Genomic DNA, 6295 nt, shown 5'->3' with positions numbered 1-6295 from the left:
CATGCAGTCTTCTGTGGTTTTTTTTGGTGACAGATTCCTTTACTGTCAGGTTTTCAGGGTCTGTTCAGACTCTGGTATGTGTCGGTACCCTTTGCCCTTCCAAAATAGCCCACCATGTGGCTATGGCGAACACCCAGCAGCGGCGGCCACAACGCAGGCATGCCTCAGCAGTTGATGAGTGCCCATTTGTTTCTGTGACTAATACTGCTTCGAACATTCCCATACAAGTGGTGGGGGTGTGTTTTCATTTCTTGCAGTCCTGAAGGTTGGTCTCCCCTCGCCCTCCTGTAGGGAGACGTTTTGTTCCCCCCAGGATTGCCTGCAAAGACTAGGAGTCAACCTTGTGTGCCCGACGACTTGTTCCAAAGCTCAAGGGGTAGGGTCCTCTCCTCGAGGCCCCTTCCCTCTCCTTCATGACGAGATTGCGTGCCCATGCGTCTCAGCTAGCACCCAGCTGGCTGCCGTGCTACCCCCTCCAGCACACCACTTGCTACACCTCACCTGGACATTTAAAATCTGTCACTTGCTTTTTGTCATTGTCCCACTGTTCACCTTGAGGCCAGCTGCACAGGCAGCTGGAGCCAGGTGTGACCTAAGTTAAGGAGGACAGCCCTCCACGGCCAGCTCTGCCTGAGGCTCCTGGTGCTGGCCACAAGGCTCTGAGTCCCCTGCACCCTGCTCACTGGAGTTCCCTCTGCCCCTTCATGATTTTAGCTCTAAGTTCAGTTGTCCCCAGCCCCTGTCCACTCACTTGTGTCCCTTCATGATATCAGCTGTCAGTGGTCCCCTGCCCCTGCCAGCCTAATTCTACTGGCTGCTTCCAACTACTTTGGATTTGATAATGTGTTAGAAAGAATCACAGATTCAAGGAAACCTCAAATGATAGTTTTATTATAGCAAAGGAAGAGACCCGGAGAGGCCCATCTTGTCACAAGCATCTCTCTGTCACCAAACAGGAAGCTCCAGGGAGCTTTGAATTGGGCCTCACTGCATAGGCATGCTTGAATCAGCCCTCCTGCCCTGAGGTCAACTGATAACTCCTGGCCATCCCCACCGGAAACCACCTCAGTGTCACCTCTCCCATTTGGGCGGGAGGCTACAGATAACAAAAGCATCTCAGGCAATTCAAGGGCTTTGGGTTATCTGAAGGAGCCCCGGAGGCACCTCAGGGAAGCTCGGACTTAAAGGTACAGGTCTGCCATCCAGGCCCATCAGTGCCCCTCAGGAGAAAGAGGCTCTGATCCCATAAAGACTGACCCTTTCCGAGAGCCGAGAGAGAGGCCACCATGAGGCAGGATTGGTGACTCACAGTTGGTTAAGCCAGGATTGGTGGCACAGTGGTTAAGCCAGCCGCTCTCCCAAGAGAACGATGTAGCCGCCGCTTCTGTGAAGCCTTGAAAATTAGGCTCACAGTGAGTTAGCATGAGGAGCCTGATGGCATCATGGTTACTGGTTGGGCTGCTAACCACAAGGTTAGCAGTTCAAAGCCACCGATCGCTCCTCAGGAGAAAGCCAAGGTTCGCTACTCCCTTAAAGAGTCCAGTCTGGCAGACTCACAGGATTGATCCCCTGCCCTACAAGGTGGCTGTGAGTCGGAACGGAATCGAGGCAGGGAGTTTGAGTGGAAGCGTGGTAATGGGTAGGGTCATCTTTGGGGCACCACGGACAAAGAACTGTGGTCAAGTCGAAGTAGACCTCCATGGAGTCTCCAGAGGAAGGCGAGCTCCGTGATTTCAGAAACACTGGGAAGGATCATCTCACTGGTTTCAAGTTAAACTTGTGGAATGTTGGTCAAATAATGCATATAGAAATGTCAAGGCATTTAGGAGCCCGAGTAGTACAGTGGTTATGAGTTGAGCTGTGAGCTGAAAGGTTTCACGATGGATGATGGATTGTGATAAGAGTTGTACGATACCCCAATAAAATGATTTTTTAAGTCAAGATTTTATATAATACAATTAAATATAATAAAGATAACATGAAAATTTTAAGCATTTCATCTTTCTTTTCGTGGTGAGAGACATCACACTCAAAGGTAATATAAAAATGTTTTATCAAAAAGACTTCGGAATCTCTTAACATTCGTCTTATGAGAGAAATGCTCTGAAAAAGTTGGACCATTTCTTTGGCTCTTAGCCTATGATATTAGTCAAGAACCAAAGCCAGATGGAGTTTTGAACTCAGAAAACAAAGTGACGGGCCTACAATCCTCATCAGAACATGAGTGGAGGTGGTCTCTCAAAAACATAATTTTGAATTTTTTGAAAAAGATAAACGATCACGTTAATAAACTGGAATAGCTCTATTGTGCTTCATTTTTATACAAGTCCCTCGGGTGTTGAGTGAATGTTTCATTATCTGGTGTTTTTACTTTAAAGTTGTTTTGCTGTGGTAGGTTCTTAAAGTATGGCATTTTCAGCACTCTCGTGTTTTCTTGGAAGAAAGAGGCGCCTTTAACTCCCATGAAGGGTTTTTCACGGTGACCTGTAACTTTGCTCTGAGTTGGCATTGACTGGCAGGCAGCAAGTTCCGTTGGGCATGGGTTTCTGTGTTTTCTCTCTCTCAATGGATTGTATTATGAAGCAAATATGTGTTAAAGTGACAGATTCTGGAGTTGCATTACATTAAAAATGTTCAGAAGGATTTTATTGGGGAGTAAACCAAATCGCTGCAGCAGGGAAGCCTGACATTGTAGTCTCTGTTAGAAGTTTCTTTCAGGAAGTTGGCTATATTAAAAAAGTTTGGGAAAATTGCCACTTAATCAAAGGTGGGTACTTTCTAAGGGGTGTGTGTGTGTGTGTGTGTGTGTGTGTGTGTGTGCAATTGTATTGGTCACATGTTCTTGCATTAACATCCAGGCATTTGTTACAGGTGGAAGGGGTTTTCTTCATTATGATGAAGGCCCAAAAGAATGTGGGCTGGGAAAATACCAATCGAGTCAGGTTTATATGTGGCAGCTCCCGTGCCTGGTCCAAATCCACTAGGGTCATTCTGGTTGATGTATGTTGAGGTAAGCTCCCCTTTTAAAGAGTGTGGTGGGTTGTACAGTCAGTTGCTATGAGTCGGAACTAACTCGGTGGCACCTAACACCACCCCGTGGGCTGAGTGGGGCCCCGCCTAAAGACTGGTTCATATCCTAACCCCCAGAATCCGAATGGCACCTTATTCGGGAAAATGGTGTTGGCAGATGTAATTCAGTGAATGGTCTGAAGATGATATCATCCTGGGCTCTCTGGTGGCCCTGAATCCAATGACTCATGTTCTTACAGAGACAGAAGAGGAGGGGAGAGCGGATCAGGTGAAGATGGAGCCAGGTGTAGCTCTGCAGCCACAAGCCAAGGAGCCCTGGAGGCCACCAGAACCTGCAGGGGAGCCTTCTGAGGGAGCGTGGCTCTGCCAGTCCCGGAATTTTGGATTTCTAGCTTCCAGGACTGAGAGAATGCGTTCCTGTACTTGAAAGCCACAGGTTGTAGCGATCTGTTGCAGCTGCTCAGGGAACGGATACAAAGTAGAGGCTGGTTTAATGGGTCTGCAAACTGGAATAGCAGCACCAACCCCCTGGCCGTGGAGCCGATTCTGACTCACGGTGACTCCATGCAAGTCAGAGGAGAATGGGCTCTGCAGGGTTTTCAAGACTGTGTGTGACCTTGGAGAAGCAGATCACCAACCTCGTCTTCCTCAGAGATGCCTCAGGGGGATGCAAACCCCCAATCCTTTTGGTTGGTAGTTAAGTGCACTAACCATTTGCCCTGCCTGGGGCTTCCTCAAAAACATTACGACATGTCCCCCACCTGCCCCTCACTTAACTCTAACCCCAGTCCAAGAACAGTTCTGAGAACGTGGCCCTGCTCTGTACTCACTCATGTAATGAGCCCTGAAGATCAGGGTGCTACAGCAAAGTGTGGGGAAGAAAGCAGACGGTGCCTGGCTATCAAGAGAATAGTGTCTGGGGTCTAAAAGGCTTGTATTCAAAGTCAGCCATCTAGGCGAGAAGTCAACCAAGTCCACATGGAAGATGCAGACCAGCTTGTGTGATCCAGAGACAACAATTACAAATTCAAATATGACAAAGGGGAAAGCATCAGAGCCCAAATTGCGAATACGCATTTGGAGAAGGCTTTGGGGGGCAGTGAGAGCCCCAGAATGTCTAGTCAGATCCAGCCTCTGGCAGATCCCCCGGAGGCCCAGGCAAGGGTCTCGGACAGCTGGATACTTGGTCAGTCGACCTCCTTCTTTACCCAACCTGCAATTCTCCTAGATGCAGGTATTTCTTGCTTGTCCCATGACAAAAATTTCCTCCCATATTCACAATGGTCTTTTCTTTCTTACCCATTATTTGTATTTTTATCTCTATTATTAGTTTACCCTGAACTAATAATAATTTTGGTTTTGATAGTTTCTGTTGGGCTTTCCTGTTTGTAAAGCACAGGGCTGGTTGTATAGAGATAAGAACAGGTACGAGGGTTTATAGGGGACGTGGGGGTCGGGGATAGAGGGTGAGGGGGTTGGACGAGCCAACAATGCATGTGGTAGAGCGGAGGCAGCTCTCTCCAACAGGGGTGCGGAGGCAAAAGACATTCTAAAATTGATTGTGGTGGTGATTGCACAACTCTTTTTAATATGACCGAAATATTGAATTGTGTGCCAATTGAAGTGGCAATAAAACTTTTTTTTTAACATTCTGACGTGAAAAAACAAAAATGAAAAACAACAAGCAAAATGGTCCAGAAGGCAGCAGTGGTGACCAGCTGCTCCGTCTGAAGGGGCTGCTTCTACTTATTGTCACACGTGCCTGGAGAAACAAGCTCTTTAACCTTCTTTTTAAAGAGAAGCTGATTTTCTGAATTTTTAATCTTAACCTCCTGATTTTTAAATAAAGCAAGTAATTTACAGAGATCATCTAAAACCTCAAAATAACAAGCCAAAAAAAGTATAGATGTAGGTATATAAACACATATCCATGAAGGGATTTTAAAAATGCCATTATCTTTTAATTCCATTTCTCCACGAGTTTTTCTGAAGCCCCTCACACACATACATTGTACCTCCAATGGTCTGGGTGTATGTGCCAAACAACATCGTAAGGACACGTGAGCTCAGTGTCCATTCTCTGATGGGACCTCTGTCTGGTGATTTAAATGGTAATGAGTAGCATCTCCCAGCATACAAGGGAGCTGCAAAGAGCTTGTGCAAAAGGGGAATGGAAAGGTAGTGGAATTTCCCCCATGGACTTCTTGGAGCGCCCTTGTATTTGAAGTCTTTAAAACAGTGGTTCTCAACCTTCCTAATGCCTTAACTCTTTCATACAGTTCCTCATGTTGTGGTAACAGCCCCCCCAACCATAAAATAATATTCATTGCTATTTCAAAACTGTCATTTTGCTACTGTTCTGAATCTGGAGACCCCTGTGAAAGGGTCGTTTGATCCCCCAAAGGGGTCGCAACCCACAGGCTGAGAACCGCTGCTTTAAAACACTATCCTAACCCCTCATGACTCGGAATTGAAGAGTCCGCAAAGGTTTTCCTGGTTGCCAGTGCCTCGCTGAGTCTGTCTTGCAGAATTTAACCAGACAGAGACAATTTAATGTGTTAAATATTTTATTCACATTGTGTACAAACTATATCCACCTGAAAAACACATGAATCCAAAAATAGATTATTTCACAGCAATTCACATTTTTTGTTTAGAACGAGTTAGCATTTGCAGTTAAGCACTAACTATGGAGATCTTCAGGCCAGTCAGTGCCTCTTCACTCAGTGCTTCTGCCTGTAGTGAGGGCCAGTCAGGGGCGCAGGCCACATCGTCGGCCCTCCAGGACTTACAAACCAGTGACTGAGGAGCAAGCGACAGTGCAGACTTTAACCCGGGAACATTTACTGGTGTCAATTCACTGTCACTGTATATTTGCCAAGGAATTCTGTGTTTCGAGCTGGAGTACACGTCAGGTAGGAAGACAGGGTAAGAGACTCACAATGTCATTGGCTATTATGGAGTAATCCGGACATTTCCTATCCAAGGAAGGTTGAACATCTCCACCCCAGACAGACACAATGGATGACCGTTCTATTGTTTGGATGGCTCGAATCACAGACAGGCAGCGCTTGGGCGATGGACTTGAGTGTCTGTGCACTGACTGCCCCTATTCAATGCCAGCCACCAGGTAGGCAGGGCAGGACAGGGCATAAACTCAATAACCATTCCTAAGGGGAATGATTTGAAGAGTCTAGAAGGGTAGCCAGCGGGGATTCTCCCTGAGCGGCCAGATAGGTGCTCTGGTCAAGAAACCTTGTAATAA

Source organism: Tenrec ecaudatus, chromosome 4 (genome assembly GCF_050624435.1).
Source record: "Tenrec ecaudatus isolate mTenEca1 chromosome 4, mTenEca1.hap1, whole genome shotgun sequence".
In the NCBI taxonomy this organism is placed as follows: Eukaryota; Metazoa; Chordata; class Mammalia; order Afrosoricida; family Tenrecidae; genus Tenrec; species Tenrec ecaudatus.
The sequence above is the reverse complement of the archived record's forward strand: the minus strand, read 5'-3'. Positions refer to the sequence as shown.